Source organism: Phalangium opilio, unplaced genomic scaffold (assembly GCF_054372755.1).
Source record: "Phalangium opilio isolate 3A_F unplaced genomic scaffold, DU_Popi_V2 ptg000017l_1, whole genome shotgun sequence".
NCBI classification, from domain to species: domain Eukaryota; kingdom Metazoa; phylum Arthropoda; class Arachnida; order Opiliones; family Phalangiidae; genus Phalangium; species Phalangium opilio.
In genome coordinates this window covers 4,028,513-4,047,238 of record NW_028324151.1, presented here as the reverse complement: position 1 = coordinate 4,047,238, position 18,726 = coordinate 4,028,513, and the positions used below count along the sequence as shown (strand labels likewise).

The 18,726-nt window shown below is 35.4% G+C and overlaps 1 protein-coding gene and 2 long non-coding RNA genes across 10 annotated transcripts in view; 2 read left to right on the top strand and 1 right to left on the bottom strand.

The window, feature by feature from the left end:
* Positions 1 to 2,156, bottom strand: part of RhoGEF64C (Rho guanine nucleotide exchange factor at 64C) — a 52,469-nt gene extending 50,313 nt beyond the window's left edge. For both annotated transcript variants that reach the window (XM_089866418.1, XM_089866419.1), the window contains exon 1: positions 1,560 to 2,156. The gene's annotated coding sequence lies outside the window, so the exon portion shown is untranslated. The remainder of the gene's footprint in view (positions 1 to 1,559) is intronic.
* A 110-nt stretch (positions 2,157 to 2,266) lies between these two features.
* LOC149702562 (uncharacterized) lies at positions 2,267 to 7,033 on the top strand. 5 transcript variants are annotated; one of them, XR_016381767.1, is made up of 5 exons: positions 2,267 to 2,615; positions 2,689 to 3,145; positions 3,210 to 6,399; positions 6,539 to 6,656; positions 6,736 to 7,033. It is a non-coding gene; the product is annotated as an uncharacterized LOC149702562 (long non-coding RNA). The 5 variants fall into 5 exon arrangements; XR_016381766.1 differs by having other exon boundaries at positions 2,689 to 5,624; positions 5,753 to 6,399; XR_016381768.1 differs by having other exon boundaries at positions 2,689 to 6,399; positions 6,736 to 6,855; positions 6,930 to 7,027.
* An 18-nt stretch (positions 7,034 to 7,051) lies between these two features.
* On the top strand, positions 7,052 to 13,678 carry LOC149702561 (uncharacterized). 3 transcript variants are annotated; one of them, XR_016381771.1, is made up of 4 exons: positions 7,052 to 7,246; positions 7,310 to 8,764; positions 9,193 to 9,400; positions 10,321 to 13,678. It is a non-coding gene; the product is annotated as an uncharacterized LOC149702561 (long non-coding RNA). The 3 variants fall into 3 exon arrangements; XR_016381769.1 differs by lacking the exon at positions 10,321 to 13,678 and having other exon boundaries at positions 9,193 to 9,494; XR_016381770.1 differs by lacking the exon at positions 10,321 to 13,678 and having other exon boundaries at positions 7,301 to 8,764; positions 9,193 to 9,494.
* Positions 13,679 to 18,726: the final 5,048 nt, after the last annotated feature.

The following is an 18,726-nucleotide window of genomic DNA, read 5'->3' as shown; positions in this document are numbered from 1 at the left end:
AATTACACAGTTAAGCTCGCACATGGACTTTAATTAATTCAACCTCTACTAGCTCGAACCCAAAAAATTAAAAAATGAAAAATAAAACACGTTTTTATTTTTTGAGCATGTAAAATGTAAACCTCAGCCTCAACAACTACGCGTCGGGTCGTGGTACGGCATAAGCAACTGGTAGTTCTAAAATAACCAAGCCAACCAGTAAAGTAGCTTGGCATGGTATACTACAGCGGTAAGAGAGTCGAGGTCAAAATAGGGTCAAGCATAAATGTTTAGCAATAAGTATTTATGTGAGAAGGGAGAGAAGAAAGTTAATTTGTCATCTAAAGACGTCAAAAAATTTGAGGTAAAGAGGGCTGAACAAGTTGGGGAAGAAAAACTGGATATATTTCAAATATTTCCGAGAATCTCTAGCATGAAGTTTTCCCTTAAATTAAATATAGGGTAGATAAGCAGAATTAATTCAATAGCACCCTTCAATACTAAACTTGTAAAATTGAATTCCAACTGGCAGTAAATTTAAAAGAAAATATTCACATGAAAATGCGAATAACTTCATAACTCCCAACCAAGGATACCTCGTTCTAATGGGAGGATTAATTTTTAAGGGTTCTCTTGAAAACTGATATTTAATTAATGACTTTGATATTAATTTTATTAATATAGGAGAATTAAGTACTGTTTTGGCAAAAAGAAAAAGAAGAGAAAGAAATAAAGAGAGCCTTGATCCGTTTAATATAGGGTTAATCAACGATTTTAAGGTTTTTAATTAATTATTAATTTTATTTTCTATGCAAAATTATCGGTGGGTGGTTACGAAATCATTTTCCAATAAATTTATTTAATTTTTTTTATTATTTTTTGATGGCGATCTACTCGGTATGGCTAGTTTGAAAAAAAAAGATCGTAACAGGTTATTTCACCTTCGACTGCATAGATTAAAAACCCACATAATGAGCGCATGCACCTACCTACTCAAATGGAGCATGCAGGGCAACTTTATACGGGTCGAGTTCGGACTATACTAAACCCAAAATTTCATTGTTTTTAGAAAATTAAGTAAATTTTTTAAGTAACCGATGTTATTCTAAAATATTGTACGTACACTTCTTCATATAGAGGATTAAGTTTGAAAATTAATTTGAGTAATTAAGCTCAGATACGAGTTATTTTCAAATAGCTATTACGTTATAGAAATTTTAATTTTCGAAACTTTAACCGCTCTTTATGCAGGGCTGCCAATAATTTGTTATTAGAGCATCTCCTGCAGCTTCGAAACTGAATCAACTTGAACTCAACTATGACTGGCAACACTTGCCTGCACACTAATATTATCCTCCAAAGAAGTATCGACTCCCCTAGATTAATTTTACACATCAGAAGATTAATAAACTTAATCACGATTTGATTAAATCTTTCTGGTACCAATTAAACTTTAAACACACACAAGAAACCTCCAAAACCCAGCCAAAATCACATCAATAACCCTTAACCCTTCCCAGAGGGCCACAACATAAACATAAACAAAAACAAAACAATTGAAAATCAAAACTAATAATTACCTTTCAAATTTAAATATCATCCATCCAAAAACGCAAACTTAATATTTATAATTATTGCCAAGTTTCAAGGCGCGATAATCACGATATCAAATTAACCTACACATCCATAGTAAAACTTTGAAAAGTAATCCGGAGTATTCCTTGCACACACAAATATTACAGACACGAGACGTGACGCGACGAGTGTCAAGTTAATCCCGTTAAAACTTTGTAATCTGTAAAGATTACCGCAAAATAAAAATTGACAAATTTATTTCCAATCGTTTTTCCAATAGCAATTGCAACAATGAAACCGCCGGAAACATTTTGTTATCATCATTTTGTCCTCATCGTGGGACGATTCAAACGACGGAATATCCAACATTTCCCAGAGAGGGAGAAAGAGAGAACAACAGAAAAGGACGTTGATAGCCAAAGGGGATCCCGAGGAGCTTGGTTTGATATCAATTTTTTTTTTTTATTATTTCGTTTCACGACTAGTGGTGGCCCCAAAAACGGTTATCAAGGGATGATTACCACGGATGAAGCTACGGAGCGCGTTTTAGTTCACCACCTGGCACGGGAGTTCCCAAACGAACAGTGAGAGACTAACAGGAGCAACACATTACAGCCAGCGACCTCGCTCTCTATAGAACAGGTGAGACGCGACGGCCGTCTTAGTAGGAAACCTACTACCATTTTCTACTACCGACTTCGATTATTTTTCGGATGTTTTTAAGGAATTTTTCGATCATGGGAATGGGATATGTTTTTGACAAGTCAAAACGCGTTGTCATCGCGAATGAGTTGAGTTTACGGTCGGTGAGACGAGTTTCGTCATTTAATTTAAATTATGGTAAATTTATTCAAATGAGGGGATTTAATTACCATCTATTAACCTTTGCATTTAAATTGACGTTATCAAAAAACGTCTATTTCATTTGTTAAGTATTTAAAGGGTTTGACACCCAAACAGGCTAACTTATTAAAAACAGATGCAGCTGTTTTCAGACTCAAATGAATTATTGTGAATTTTATTAAAATGACTTCAATCCTACGATTAGACCCAATGCTTAAGTAAGTATAATTTACTGAAACTTCCAAGTGAATTTCGTTATGGACAAGTGTATGGTTTTCTATTGGTCAAAAGTACCCGGAGAATTGAAGAAATACCATCCACTACTGACGGATATCGTAAGCTAAATGACCACAACATGGGAGACTACACGATAAAACTTTTGACTCAACTGGGAGACTACACGATAAAACTTTTGACTCAACTAGATGGGTCAAAAGGTTAAGTCAGCAAAAATTGGTCAGTGATCAATTTTTAATTTGGTGATTCAACTCATCCAACTTGTGTTCACACGACCCAACTACTTTAGTCAACTCAAGTTGCCTCATCTAAATGAGTCATCTTTACATTCCCATAAATCTTTTAATCTCTGATATACACACTTCTGAAGACTAGAATAATTATGATTTATCATCACTAATGGCTGTAATCAATACGTCACGTGTACAGTTTAAACCCTTTAACACCTTAAAGTCGATCGACCATTTCTCGCCATAACGCAACTGTTGCCAATATTATGATGAAACCAAAGGTAAAACTGGAGCTCGTGAAGCATGACGTGATCATAATCAAAACAATGAATCTCAACCATACAGAAGGAAAACCCCTACTAAATTCCTACTATACTCCACTCTACCTGCCTAAGCGTGTCGGACACAAAGGTAAAAACGGGGAGGAGGGGTGTTTCTGGGGGAAGTCAGGGTGGCACAAACTCAAACTGAAAACCTTGTCTGCTTCGTGAACAAACCCAAAACCGATAAAGATTTCTAGTTCTCAAAAAGTGGGAGCAACGCAGACAACAGTACTGACAGTAGTACCTTAATCTCTATGGTAAGAACTATAGTTAAATTATACACGTTGCTGATACTGTATACATCGAGCTAGAAAACTGGATTTGACGTAACACGTAACAACCCATCTCGAATACGTAAAATCCGTGGCACCCCGACTTGTTCTTCCCTTGACGTCAATACACGTAAGGGGTGAACAGTGCCATTACGCCATTTAGCCCCGGTTCTCCTCAGGGCGATCAACTATTTCGCGGTATGGTGGGAAAGCATTAAGAAGAGGGTTGGTATGGTGGAAGTACTTTGGTTTTTTTTTTCAACTTAACTCTACACCACGGTTAACTGACAACCAGTTACCAATAAATACGTTGGTATTTAGTACAGTCTTAGACTGATTTTTTTTCTAAATAGCAGAAGTCGCGTCGGCGGCGGCGGTACCACGAGTTTCCTGGTCACGTGATATAAACTTTCAGACTCGCGTTAATACTAAAACCGGGTTTTGCTATTCCGTTGCGTACCAAGCCACTAGTTGCAGTATGACTTGCAAAAAGAATGGTTTTGTATTGGCAGATGTACGTTAACTGAAGTAAGTCTGACGCTGTATTGTAACCGAAAGTTTGCAAATAAAGATGACTGGCGTTGCATTATGGGATAGGTCATTTAAAAAGGGTTTGAAATAATTTTTGGATCATGCGCTTTATACTTCTTTCAAGACATAGTTTTCAGACTAGGAGGATTAATACCATTTACACCAGGAGGTCAGGTTATTTGAAGGACAAAGTCCAGTACCAAGTAGCCTGGCCTCCTGGTGTATGGTATCAATCCTCATAGTCTGAAAACTATGCATTGACGCAATTTAACTGCAAATCAAATAATATAAACGCTATTCAGTGGTTGATCATTCATGATCACATGGCAGTAACTTCTTGTGCACAATTTAACTTTAATTAAAGTACTTCATTATGTAATAGTTCAATAAGTACCAGCTCATATCTGACACAAAAATTAAGTACTCTCTTTCACTTCAATTTATGTACCTCTGACAATACAATCACTATATAACATAGGAGATACATCCATTTAGTACTAAGGACAGGTAAGCAACTGCTTCTACCTGGAAAGATCACCTTTTTTTTTGGACCCTTCAGTCTCTCCCGGCCCCCCTGCGCGATCTAATGTACCTATAGGAAATCTTACAACCGTAATCCGGATATGGGTCAAATGGGAACCTGCATCATGGTTCTCTATACTGCGTTTCGAATCGCTAATATCGGGTAATATACATACATCTTACTTTAATATATAAATGGATGGTTCCTAAAAAGAAGGGTGGTGTTATGTTATGTCTACCTGTAGCTATCGTTTATATATATGAATATAATTCATCTTGATATTTATTATTGTGGTTTCTTAAAAATGGTTCAGTCTTTCTTCCTAAGGCTTCGGAACAACGACGTAATCTTTTCCGATTGTGCAAGATTTATTTTAATTGGTATTTAATTTTGTTTGGTGGAAGACAGTTTTATTAAGGTTTCTTATATTTGATTCAATTAAGTGATTTAAAGACATGTATTTAAATATCTTTAAACTAATTAAGGCGGAGGAAATATTTTAATTGTGAAATTTTCTAAAAAAATCTCTGGGAATTTCTCAAACTTCTTCATACTTCATCAGAGAAGGAACAGTTTAATCGAACTAAAATTAGGCCTACCTTGAAATTGGACTTGATAAAAATGGAACTATGTCAGGGTCAGGGTAGCAAACAAATTTCAAAATTCCCTTACCATTTTTCGGGGCTTCCCTGAGTGACTAACGTGATTAAACTTTTCCCAAAATAATTTTCCCTCTTCACTTTGAATAGAATAAAATGAGAAATTTGTGGATTTTCCAGGATTAGCCGGAACTGGGCAAAGTTATAAAAAAGAGGGTGTTTACAGACACACCTACAATTAAACAGTTAAAAATATATCTTCTCTATTAAAGTAAGGATTAATATGAATTTCATTCACTTAACAAATGTGTCGTAACAGGCCCTAGCAGAAACCCAAATCTGCAACCCTAGATTACTACTATAGAGTGAACCAGTGAAATATTTGCTTCTGCTAAAAAAACACACATACGCACGTCTGACCCAGTACAGTACAGTACAATTTTTTCGGCGTACCCCAAAACCTAGTACAGACTGGCGTACACATCTTATCACTACGGACGAGCGAAATCTAGGTATGTACGAACAAACACAGCAACAACAATAACAATAAAGTCTGAAAATACCGCCAAAAAGTTTGGTTACTAGAGATATAGTGGAGCAGAGCTTATTAAAACTTTTTATCTAAAAAATGTTTGAATAGAAATAAAAATACTTCAAAGTAGAGAGGACTATGGGATTGTCTGCCTACGCGAAAAAAAATGAAGTCAGGAGTGGCACAGCACAGTAAGGTTTTGGTGGTGAAATTCGAGAAATTTTCGCATTCGCAGTTCATCAAGAGATGAGCAGGGGATGGGAGAATAATACGCAGAAATATATTAAACTGAAGTTTTGTATGAAAACTAACAATAAGTGAAAAAAAAACATCGGTTTAATCATGAGTTCATAAGATATGTTCCTTCATAAATTTGTCACTGGTAACTTAGAAACTGGAGATTAACATTAAGTGATTGAGGTAGGTCATAGATTCGAGGTAAGGCGATGGTTGCCTGGTGAGGTGCTGTCAAAGGCTTAGCACAGACTAAATAGGACCTAAATGGAAGTCCTGCAAAATTAACCACCGAGTGTAGCACTTCAATTCTCGCTTCCGTCGTTCTCGAACTAGTTATCTCGAGCTGCAAGTATCTCAGTAGCATTACGAAGTATAGGTAGTGTCATACTTATGGAAGGAACACATCACTTATAAACTTATGGTTTAATATACTTTTTCTAAACGGCACGAAGACCACTCCTAGCTGAATTCTAAAGTACAGTCTAAAAAAGTTAGAACTCGGGTGTAAAGGACCCAAAGTAAATACAAGTTAAAATGTTTTTTAGGTTAAAAAAATATTTTTTGAACTGAATATAAGCCTAGGCATAGTTACTATGAAAATATGTAACAATTCTTATACTTTTACAACATTTTTCTTTTAATACCATCTTCCACCAGCACCAGAACTCTCTTCAAGCTAAAAAAGAAAACTCCTCAAGAATGTGTGTGCTGTTTTTATTATGATAATAAAATATGGAAACGTGCCTAGCCATATTTTTCAATTGTTATTAAACATGTATGTATTTTCACGCTGCTTCTTGCGAGAGAAGAGTTTCAATCTAAGTTTATCTAAAAAATTTTCTTCCCTTATCTAGACTCGAGCACCTTCGAAAAAGCGACGCTCAAGAGAGCTTTGGTGCAGTGGTGCTCGTAGGAGAAGAAGCTACTTTACATTTAGGGAATTCAATAAAACTGAAGAGAAATTTAAGTTAAAGGTCTTTTTGTAGAATACTCTGAGATTTGTTGGCCAAATATAAAAGAGATTCTTCATTATTACAATACTAATAAGGTGGCGCCCAGTAATCACCAGGGTCATGAGTTAATAATATGTTAGCTCATGCCAGGGTTCATACAACTTTTGGAAAACAAGCACCTACAAGCACTTAGAAGCACCTACAAGCACTTACAAGCGCCTACAAGCGCCTACAAGCACCTACAAGCACCTACAAGCGCCTACAAGCGCCTACAAGCACTTACAATTTAAGGATCTTATTTTGGTGGAATTGTAGAAAACACTCCAAGAGATTTTGGCCTATTATAATACTAATAAGGTGCCCATTAATCACGTGGCCAAACGCTAAAAACGTCATCAAGTATCAGTTTGAGGTAAGTTCCATGCAGGGTCATTTGGGGTCAAGATTTTGACCAAATTTGCAAAAGTTGGAATAGAGTTTAGGTTTCAAATCATGGCTCGGACAATCGATGACGTTTAAAAGCTAAATCTACGTGAAACAACTCAATAACATGGACGCAGTTAAACGAGTGGGATATTTGAAAAACGTGATAAAATTGAAGAAACATTTCTAACGGAGTTTTCATCTCCCTAAAGCAAAACAAAGTGCTAGAGAGAGACACACACAAACCTATCCCACGTCAAAATTAGAATGGATTAAGTACTATAAAAACAACCCACGTTAAATCTTGCCTGAAAAGAAATAAAACACCGGATCGCTCGCCCGCTCGCTAAATAAAAATAATAAAAAGACCATTCGGTTCGACCACGCGCGCTTCCTGGGTTTTAATAACGCTGTCACCTGTCTCTAAACTCAATACAATATCACATACCATCAGCCTAATTCCCTACAGTAACCAGTTACGTGGTAAAGCTCTAAATCTCTAATCCAAAAACGAAATAAGTCCAGCTTACGCAACGCCCCCTTAAGCCTCGTCCGCACTATATTCACGACGTCGAATTTTCACAACAAACTCTCCTCGAAGTCGAAGTATTTTAATTCAAAGTTAGTTTTCGCTGTAACATTAGTAATTACTTAAAAAATATTTTTAAAGCTAGTTGTGCATATCACGAGAGATGCAAGGCATTCTGGGTTGTTTTGGCAAGAAATATACCCTTTTTACCCCTAATTCAAAGTTATTTTGAGCTGTTATATTCACAATTACTTTATGTTTGAAACGACTGATCTATGAAAACTAAATGATTAATCCACTTTTATAAATCTTGAGAAATCCAACTGAGAGAGGGGTCAATTTTATTTCGGATTATCCTGAAATCGGTTTTAAGAAAGGTCTTAAAAGGGTTTGAAACGACTGAACTATGATAACTAAATAATTAATCAACTTTTTATTAAATCTTGAGAAATTAAGTTAGTCAATCCGAGAGAAAGACAGAAAAAGAAAGAGCTAGAGAGGAACCCGTTTGTAATCTAATTTTACTCCTTCTTCCTAGCTCTCCTTCAAAATTGGTGTAAATAGACTTTAATCGGTCGTGTATCTAGAAATTAATCTTAATGATTGTCATGCACGAAGGAGAAATACTTAAATACTTAACTGGTATACAAGAGGGACATTAGCCTCGTAAAAAAATGAAGAAAAAATGAAAAACACCTCACGAATGCAAACAAATAGAGACATTACTTCTTTTTTTGGAGGATACTTAACTTTTCGGCGAAGTTGGATTGGAATAAGACTTGACTTGACTGACCGTTTGGGATTATGAGTTAGCTTTAAAGTTATTTTGTGGGCGTAAACTATACGTTTTAAAAGAGAGGGAGAGAAGAGGCCCCTGAGGTTTTATTTCCAGTTTAAGGTGTTGCTCTACTAAGACGCAATACAATGGAGTAATATATCCCCTTGGCCCTAAGCTAGAGTTACTTCGTTTTTTTAAAGGTAAGATTGAAGGTAAAAGGTTTCTTGAGTTTCAACCATTCATTACTGCTAAAAAATACCTGAATCAATCTATAACCAATAAATAATTCTCAAATTTGAATGGGAAATTAATTAGGCCTAGATAGCCTACTACATTTATCTAAAAAACTATAGAGCGAAGATATTACCTCTGGAAGATTTCATCCCTGTTAGGCAAGCCTCAATTGCGTAACTTGGATTGGATCTTCCAACCAAGCTCTAGGGTTTGTAAATTAAAAGTTAATAGTTAATCATTCATGCAAATTTGATGAGAGAATTGTTAATTATTTAGCAGTAATTAATGATTTAAAGTGAAAGCTCGATTCCTTGGAAAATTATATGAAATTGAAATATCTCGCAAGATATCATTTAATCTAAACGTAAGTTCATAAGATATGTTCCTTCCATAGGTTTGTCACTGGTTAGAAACTGGAGCTTGTCATGAAGTGATTGAAGTAGGTGATAGATTCAGGTAAAGCGAAGACGCCTGGTGAGGCTTAGTAATGAAGACTAAATAGGACCTAGATGGAATTCCTGCAAAATTTATTAACCACCGAGTGTATGGGACTTCAATTGACTCGCTTCCGTCGTTCTCTCTCGAACTAGTTATCTCGAGTTGTAAGTCTCTCAGTAGCATTACGAAGTATAGGAAGTGATGTCATACTTATGGAATGGAACACATCTTAAAATAAACTTATGTTCTAAACAATTATTATATTTGGACAGTTTCACCCTCCCTTAAAAAGAACTTTTTTCTTTTATAAATCTTCCTGTTCACGTTTGGCATATACCTAGGTTTTCAAGTGGCCAGCCCTCATTTTTAGCAATGCATCAGGTAAAAAAGCAAATTGCGAGTTTAAGACTTCAGTGGCACGCGCTTCGCGGGGGAGATTTCGAATTCAGACGTTTTTCAGAGAGGAAATTGAGGTTTCGCCCTGGAATTTTAACGTGAATATTTTCTAGCTGGTCATACCATCATCTCATTTTCTACTTCCGTATATTCGAGTGGACAACAAAGGAAGAAGAGAATGGGGATGCTGCCATCGGATGATCCAGTTTCCATCCCATACCCAAATATAACAGAGAGAGAAAAAGAGATAGAGGGGTTGGACAGGCGTTGATTGTTATTTTCGAATTTTTAGAAATAATTTTAAATTTTAGGCAACCTGAATGTAGTACTAGCCCATGGACACCCGATATGAATAGACCTTTTAGACGTGGCAACCCTCAGTAATGGGACGTACAACGGGGTTAATACATTGCCATCTGTGTCTGCGCACCCTCAATCATGTTATACAAAAAGACTACAGCGCAGGTGCCAAAAAGCGAGATGGAAGGCAAAGTTTTACCCCTGTCTTTCCCTTTTAGTTACATCAAAATAGTCTATTTAAGAATTTTAGACAGTGTACCTACTAAATGAACTACACTTTATCTGTAAGATGTCCATCCTTGAGCCCTTGACGTTGCTAAAATGATTCCACATAACCCGTAGTATTAAATTTTAATGATATATTCAATTAACTGACTGCATTTTCCAGGTATTTCAGGATGTACCAAGTGTTCCGAAAAGTATAATAGAACCGAATTAAGTACACTGGGTTCTATGGCCAATTTCGAGTACAAAACATTTAAAGCGAAGTTTCCGAGCCCTTGTCTTAAATTCAAGCCCGCCTTCCAAAAAAGGGTCAAATCCTGACGATTATTCCATATATAATCTGATTTTTAAATTTGAACGTGTCTTTCGATATACCGGTTTGAAGGGTTATATTTTTGCATATATTGACGAGCTTATGCTGCAGAGAACGTTTTGTAGTCTAGATTTAGCTCGGGAGATTGTTTTACCAAATAATAATATGGATATAGAATCGTGCCGTCACACTTTTAGAGGATTACTAGCTTGGAAATAAGTGAGCTAACTATCTTTAGAACAACAGACGAAATTTACGATTACTATCTATATTCACCAAAAATATGTTTGAACCAATTTTCTAAATAAATTTAAAAACAAACACCTATGGAATAATTTACGATGTATGCGGGTATAATAAAGATTAAAATTCTTGAATATTAACTTAAAATTAAGATCTGATAATTGGTATGTTCAGAATTTAAGATTTATCAGAGAGAATTGTTATAAGAGAAGTAAACCGAGCCTGCATACATAACTTCGTGAAATTAATATATTTTTTACTAAGGCCTTTAGTTTTGAACGAGGGGTAGACACTTGAGAACTCAGGTGTACAATATGTCTTGAACTCAATGTAGTGTCAAAGCTGAACTGTGAGTTCCGAAGGCTTTGAACTTAATGTACTGTCAAAGCTGAACTGTGAGTTCCGAAGGCTTTGAACTTAATGTACTGTCAAAGCTGAACTGTGAGTTCCGAAGGCTTTGAACTCAATGCACTCTCAAAGCTAAACTCTTTTGAACTCAGGTGTACACAGAGATCCAGAGCGTCTACCCCCTCGGTTTTGAATACAAAGAAAAATCTCAAACCACAAAATTAATAATTAAAATTAAGAAAAGGGACTATTCTATTCTTTAGTCGTAATCTGTGAAATCAACATTAAATCTATTTTAAATCTGTTGAAACGAATTGTTTTCTGTCAGATCTATACGCTACCTTCAATTGGTCAAGGAGTTAAAAGATTTAAGTAAATACAAATTACCAAATCGTGTCGGTTTATATAAAAAAACAAAAATTTAATACATGTAATATATTTCGCTATATAAAAATTTAAAGTTCATATTTCACCTTCTAAAAAACCCTGATATTTTATTTTAAAACGGAACCAACCTATCTATTACCCAAGAAAGCATAAAAGATAAAATGTCTAAAAATATAAATGACGCCAGAATAACACACAAAATAAAAGAAAAGAAAAGAAGTTTAAGAAAAATTGTAATGTAAAGCAGTCCCATAAATCTAGCAAGGTTAACCGTGAGTTCGCGTGTCTTCAAAAACGTCTGCAAGGTTTTGTAGTACTGTACAACCAAGGAGCGATATCTAGTTTACTAGGGAGAAGGTATAAATTCGCGCCACATTTCCAGCTTTATCTCCAGTCCAAACGTATAGTAGGTCCGGAGTTAATCCCCGCCGCCTCTAAATTACAACCAGCAGCCATCTCATTGGTTCTTGAAAACTCACGTCAGCGCGACGCGAATGACGAAAATTACAGTCATATTTTCCGACTGAGGAGAGTCTGCGAAATAGCCCGGCCTCCCTTGTATTTTGAAAGGGGGACTGGGACTATGGCGCGCGAATACTTAAGCATCTTATACCGTCTCCCTAATAAACTAGATATCGCTTCTTGGTAGTACTGTACAACAGTTTAACTACAAAAGCAAAAATAAATGGCCCTGAAGGTATTACAGTAGATGGTCGAATGGTATAATAATTTCATAATGGGTCTGGCCGCGGTCGCCGCTACAAACTGAAAACTAAACGCTATAAATAATTAAGACCAATTAAAAGATTTCGGCGAAGCTCTCTTATAATATCGTTGTCGACAACGTATGAAAAATAATAATCACTTTCCGTGGAAACCATTAAAAATAAAAATACATTTTTTTCGGGAGCGGGAGATCTCAAAAAAGGAATTTAAATTAATTGAAAATTTATAATGGAGCTAGGTTGGTTATAGCCAACCCGCTATTTCATAATCTTACGTTGCTACCTAGGAGTCAAAAATTTGTATTTATTCCCTGAGGGTATAGAATACTTTAATAAACTTACTCTCCTCTGGTTTTCTTCTTTGGCGAAAAACTTAGGATTGACTACCTCTCATCATTTACACCTTATTTTTCGACAAATTTTACACCAGTCATGTCTAAATCTTACTTAAACGCCTAAATCTTAGACAAAATTCGTCCCATTTATGTGACAAGCTTCGTCCCATTTATGCCTAAATCTTAAGACAAACTTCGTCCCATTTACGCCTAAATCTTAAGACAAACTTCGTCCCATTTATGCCTAAATCTTAAGACAAACTTCTCCCCCGGTTTACGCCTAAATCTTATACAAACTTTAGCAATACATCTCCCCTTTGCACTAAAATCTCAACTTTACAAAACGCTAACTTGATTAGTGGGTCAAATTACACACATCTTTTTATTACATTAAAAATCCAAAAAGATATTTGGTAGCTGGATGAACCTGAGCATCACAAAAATTAAATCGTGACTTTACTAACCTTCCTACAAATATCATCAAAGTAAAAAAAGAAACTATTTTGGAAATATAAAAATTCCGGAGAAAATATTCCTCGGGTAAATATTTGAGCCGCATGGCGCCAGTCATAAGAAATAAATCCATTGTTAAGACTACAACCACGAAGTACCGCGTGATTGCAAACGTGGAATCGAGTTATAGAGGCCCACATCACATCCCAGAACATTTATATCAAAACGGACAACCCCGCATCGAGAAGCCCGTGGAGACTTTAAAAACACATTCCACCGATAAAAACGATGCTCATCCCAATGTAAATCCTAATAAATTTAGAATACGCTTCGAATAACGTTACCCCTGCCTTTGGCCTGTAGTATCAATACAAATTGAAACTATCACATCATTGAAAGGGTGGCTTTTACCGAACAATATGGAATATTTTGGCGGGCAGGAATAAAGCGAAATCTTTCGGGGCGAATAAAGAGGTCATAGAGGTCACGTTTTTAGAAACTTAGGTGAAAGCATATAGAAAGTGTAGCCATAAGTTTATAACATATATTCCATAAGTATGACACTATCTATATAAGTTCGTAATGCTAGAGACTTACAGCTAGAGCTATAGTTCGAGAAGTCCTACACTCGGTGGTGGTTAATTTTGCAGGACTTCCATCTAGGTCCTATTTAGTCTGCATTACTACCTTTGATGCAGCGTCTCACCAGGCCTCCCTCGCTTTACCTCGAATCTATGACCTACCTCACTCACTTCATGACAAGCTCCAGTTTGTAACCAGAGATTAACAAACTTATGGAGGAACATATCTTATGAACTTATGGTGTGGTGGTATATACCATGAATGCCTTAAATAGTGTCTGCTTTTTATACTGACGAGAAAAAAGCTTGCTGGCTTGCTTGCTTGAGGCATTTATATACACATTTGAAAGAAAATAGTTTCTCTACAGTATTTACTCGAAAAATATCAAAGGAATTCCAGAAAGTTTTTCGCCCCATCGGAACTGCTGTGATAAGGAATGGGATGCTGGAGGGGGGGGGGGTTATAAAAGGGTGCTAACTCTTTCAAGGTAATATTTAAAATATGTCTGCTGGAACGAAATAAGGAATTTTATGGAAAACACTCGGAATCACATGTTTGCTTATGTGTTTATAGTTGGTTCGGTTGGATTGAATAGTTTGGCTTGCAAGAAAAATAAATAAACAAGTTATAGATAGTAAAAGATAATGTTATCTTCTAACATTCGTTGATATTTTTGAGTGACGTAACTCTGGTTGATAAGAAATACAGACACTTTGATAGCCTCATTTCTTTCCTTTCCAATGATACTAAATGCTTGGGGTTACAGTAATCAAGGCCCAAGTAATGAAGCAAATTGTTCATAGACATCCTCTCCATAGGATTAACATTAGGTTATTTGCACCAGACCTTGTAACTCTGGTTCTATAAGAGATATAGTTAAGTCCTTTAAGTATGTTATAGCCCTATTTATCACCTTTCCAGCGATACTTAATAATTGGGGTTACAACAATCAGGGCAGGAGTAATGATGCAAAATGTTCATCCTCTCCATAGGATTAACATTAGGTTATTTGCACCAGACCTTGTAACTCTGGTTCTATAAGCGATACAGGAAAGTCCTTTGAGTATGTTATAGTCCTATTTATCCCCATTCCAATGGTCCTAATTACTTGGGATTAAAACAATCAGGGCCGAGTAATTAAGAAAATTAACAAAATATAACCTTATCAGAATCCCAATCCTTAGAATTCCCCTAACCACGCACAGGGAAATGCCTTCAAGGCGTGATAGATAGCCCTAGCTAAAGTTAAATTCTTTTTCAACGATACTAAATATATTTGTTTAAAGCAGATAGCCCTTTGAAACAAAAATTCACGTGTTCTAGATCTAGGCCTACATACCCTAAACCGGCGATTAAATTCAATGACACCAGTAAGGTAAAACAAACAACGAAATCGGCTAGCCTACACGAGCAAATGACTAAAACGTGACTTTTCCAAAAAATTCCGCACCGAGTATGCAAATATAATCTAGGATCTCTCAAATAATTATCATTTTCTAAAAGAAAAGATAAAAAAAATAGGACCTAGACTTCATCATCATCATGAAATAACACTAAAAATGCCACTTAGGCAAATAAAGCTTCGTTAAACCTATTATACAAACAAGGCAGATATATATATTTTTTTTCTTTCAAAATACAAGCTTGCTCCATCAAATTCATGAAGAAAAAAAAAATAGGAAAAAATATTAAATTAGGTAAAAGGCCTGGTAACCTTGACCAGATAAAAAAATATGATCGATTTGAAATCCTCTCCTATAGTTGTAAGCGGAAAAAACATCCAGAAAAATCTAAAATAACGATCTTTTGAATAAATTTCAATAGAGGGGATGAACGGATTAGATGAAAGCTTTAAAAATAACTATTCTTAGAAACCTTAGCTTATTAAGATGATTGAATTTGAGTTTTAAAGGAATGATGAAATGCAAATAAATAAATAAAAGTAGGCCTATAGCTTGAAAAGGAAATATTACAAAACGGGGGCGATGCGCAGTGTCGTCTGCTTCACTGTTAGGGTTATGTGGAAAACAAAGACGATATATAGGGCTTCAAAGTTGCTAGTCCTGCAGCAAAGTACATTTGTTTGTAGCCATACACTAACGTCCAGTGTGACTCCACAAACCAATCACTGTTCTGTCTTTAGATAACAAGGTGGTTAAACACGAAACACTATTTTACCCCTCCGACCTTTTTAAGGATCTATTAATTTTTAAGTTTGTTTAATTGATGTTTAGTAATTCAATTATCAATAAAGAAGAACGGAGATTTTGCCATAGTTAAAAATAAAATAAGATAATAATAATAATAATAGGTTGGGCCCAAAACCAAAATTGGGTTAATTGAATGAAAATTTTCCTTGCTTTCAACAATCCCTGCATAATAATAAACTATTAAAACTATAGCTATAATTTGCAATCATTAACACAGGGCTTCATTTTCTGCAGAGGCAAAACTAGCAAAACAATATCTCGCAACCTAAACAGTACAAACAGAATCTGAAAATATTTCATAGAGATGCGATAAAAAAATAAAACAACTCAACTTTCCATTTCAAGTAAAAACAGCTTTTCACTAGCAGACTTACTTACAACATCAAAATACCGAACCAAGTCAAATGCATGAAGATTAAATACTTAATTAATTTGCCCGCGGCTAATTCCATAAGGTGTGGTGGTGAATTTTCCAGACCCAGAGTATATATTTTTCATCGAATATTTCAATCGCGTAGGCCTAAGTTATGAGTTGACCAAATCTTTTGTAAGAAAAATCTTCGTTAAAGGTGGATTTAATTCGTATAAATGCAAGGCGTGTAGTAGCTCCATAATTTCAATCGAAGTAGTCCATGGTACAAAAGATAAAACGTGACTTGCGAGTTAATAATCTATGATTTTCATTCCTGCATCTTCACCCTGTGGTTTACCAAATTATTTTCTTTCTTTTTTTATTGTATACCTTTGAACTGGAAAAACAGTTTTCGAGATTTAAACTAAATAACAGTTTTGATTAAGAGCAGACTGTTAGGCACCTTTTGCACTTGTTTCGCAATCCATCAGAAGCCCATATCTTCTATAATAAATTGTAGATAGTAATGAAAGTACTGCTAACTGACTACCTGATTGAACTGGTAAACAACAACTCCCAGCGCAAACCGCTTTACCTACGTAGATGAAATTTTGCAGGGACCTTACTCTTAAGTATTAGGTAGGCGTCAAGAAATATTTTACGAATCCGCCGCCATCTTGAAAAATGGCGGCCGGAAATGTAAATATTCTTTTTTATTGAACTTCTATTTTTCAACAGATTTCGTTAATAATTCGTATATTGGTTCCGTACGAACTCTGGGCAGGCTTTATGGTTTTTTGGGGGTTCAACTTGAGGCAAATATTTCAAAAAAATTAACAAAAATGTCTCGACGGGCAATGCAGGGACTATATTCATGACGCAATTCAAGCCAAACCCTTTCCTTAAAAATTCCAACAAGAAAAAAAAAATACTAGCAAATGAAGCATGGAATTCTCGAAATGATGCAGGTATTATTAAGTAAGTACTTCAATTAATGGACTTCTGCTCTCACGCGTCATTAAAGCGGGGTTACTGAAACCACCGTCATAATCGATTTGGGTCTGTTATTTTTTTTTTTTTTTTGTTCAACTCTGAAATTATCGTCTGGAGAAAACTGAGTAGAGAGAGAAAGTTTATCGCCGAATAACAGACATTATAAAATATTGCCAGTGCATGGAATTTAGTATCTTTTTCTTTCTTGAAAACTTTCATTGTTCATTATCGTAAATAATAACAAAAGCACGCGCTACGGTTATAAGAAATGGAAACCCAACTGAAATTTTGGGGTTTTGGAATTTATGAGATACCGGAATATCCCCCTAAGGGATTATGGTGAAATAAATCTTCAAAAAATGGTGTTAAGGTGCAAGCAAGGTGGCGGTTTAGGATTTCTGACATTAATTTCCAATATATCCTATCAAATTACACGATATCAGAAAGGGATAGTATCGTGTAATATTATTAAAATATTGTTTAATTATTATTTTTAATAAATTTTGAGTCGAAAATGTTTTAGAATATTTTGCCATACTACGATTAGCAACAAAAAAAGCAAAACCAAGGAGAAATGAGGTAAGATGGAGTGGTAATGATGATGGGCTACCTGTCTGTGGAATGCACTGAAACGCTCCCAGTGTACCTTGCTAATTCACGCCCTACCCTTTGGTATGTAGGCGATTGTGCTAGTGCTGCCACGTAGCGCCATTGCATTCGCATAAAAATTAGCTTCTATTTTTAAGACAGAGAGGGCGCCTTTTACGATTCCGTACTGTACTACCCTACCTAAACGCCACTAAGGATGCTGGGAGCACAGCGGTGAGGTAGGTGGAAGTATAGAGGCAACGTTATAGCTAATGGAGTTACCACTCCATAACTCTCTCCTTCAAGGCAGAACTAAGGGCTCAATTTTCACATGATATTTTTCAAGTATTTAAAAATATACCTTAACCTTATTTGGTAATCGAATTAAAGTTAAACACCACTATCCCTTTAAATTTAACAACACGTTTTGTGATGGAAATTTTACGACTTTGGTAGGCTCTTTTTAAAGGGGATGGAGGAAGCTAGGGAGAGAGGTTTAAGTGTAATTAGGTTATTTTAACTGGTTTCTTTTCACTCGCACGTTTTGTTCTTACAAAAAAATAAATAAATAAAATATTGACATAAATATTTACAATTCCCTTAGTAGTACAGCGGTACAACAAGCCTAATTCGGTAAGAAGAAGCAGGTGTAATATTAATATTTGTACAATTTTTCAAAAGTTCACCAATGCCTAGGCCTAACTAACGCGATTAGAGAAGGAAATACACAAAGCAGGTGCATTTCTTACACGTAGGAGTCTTATAAAATCGTATAAATAAATAATAAATAATAAATAATTAATTTAAATATATTAAATTAAGTATAAAATTATAACTAGGAAGGTATTGTGTCTGTGTTTGGGAATGGAATTCGAACGAACAGCTAATCTTTTAACTTCGGTTACACTTTGAAACCGATTTCAAAAGTAACATTTTTAGATGTTAACCATTGACATCTTTAATGAGATAATGCAATTATTATTGCTTGAAATAGGTTAGGTCTCTTTCTAAAAAAGGGTTCGAAACGCTTTCAAAAAATC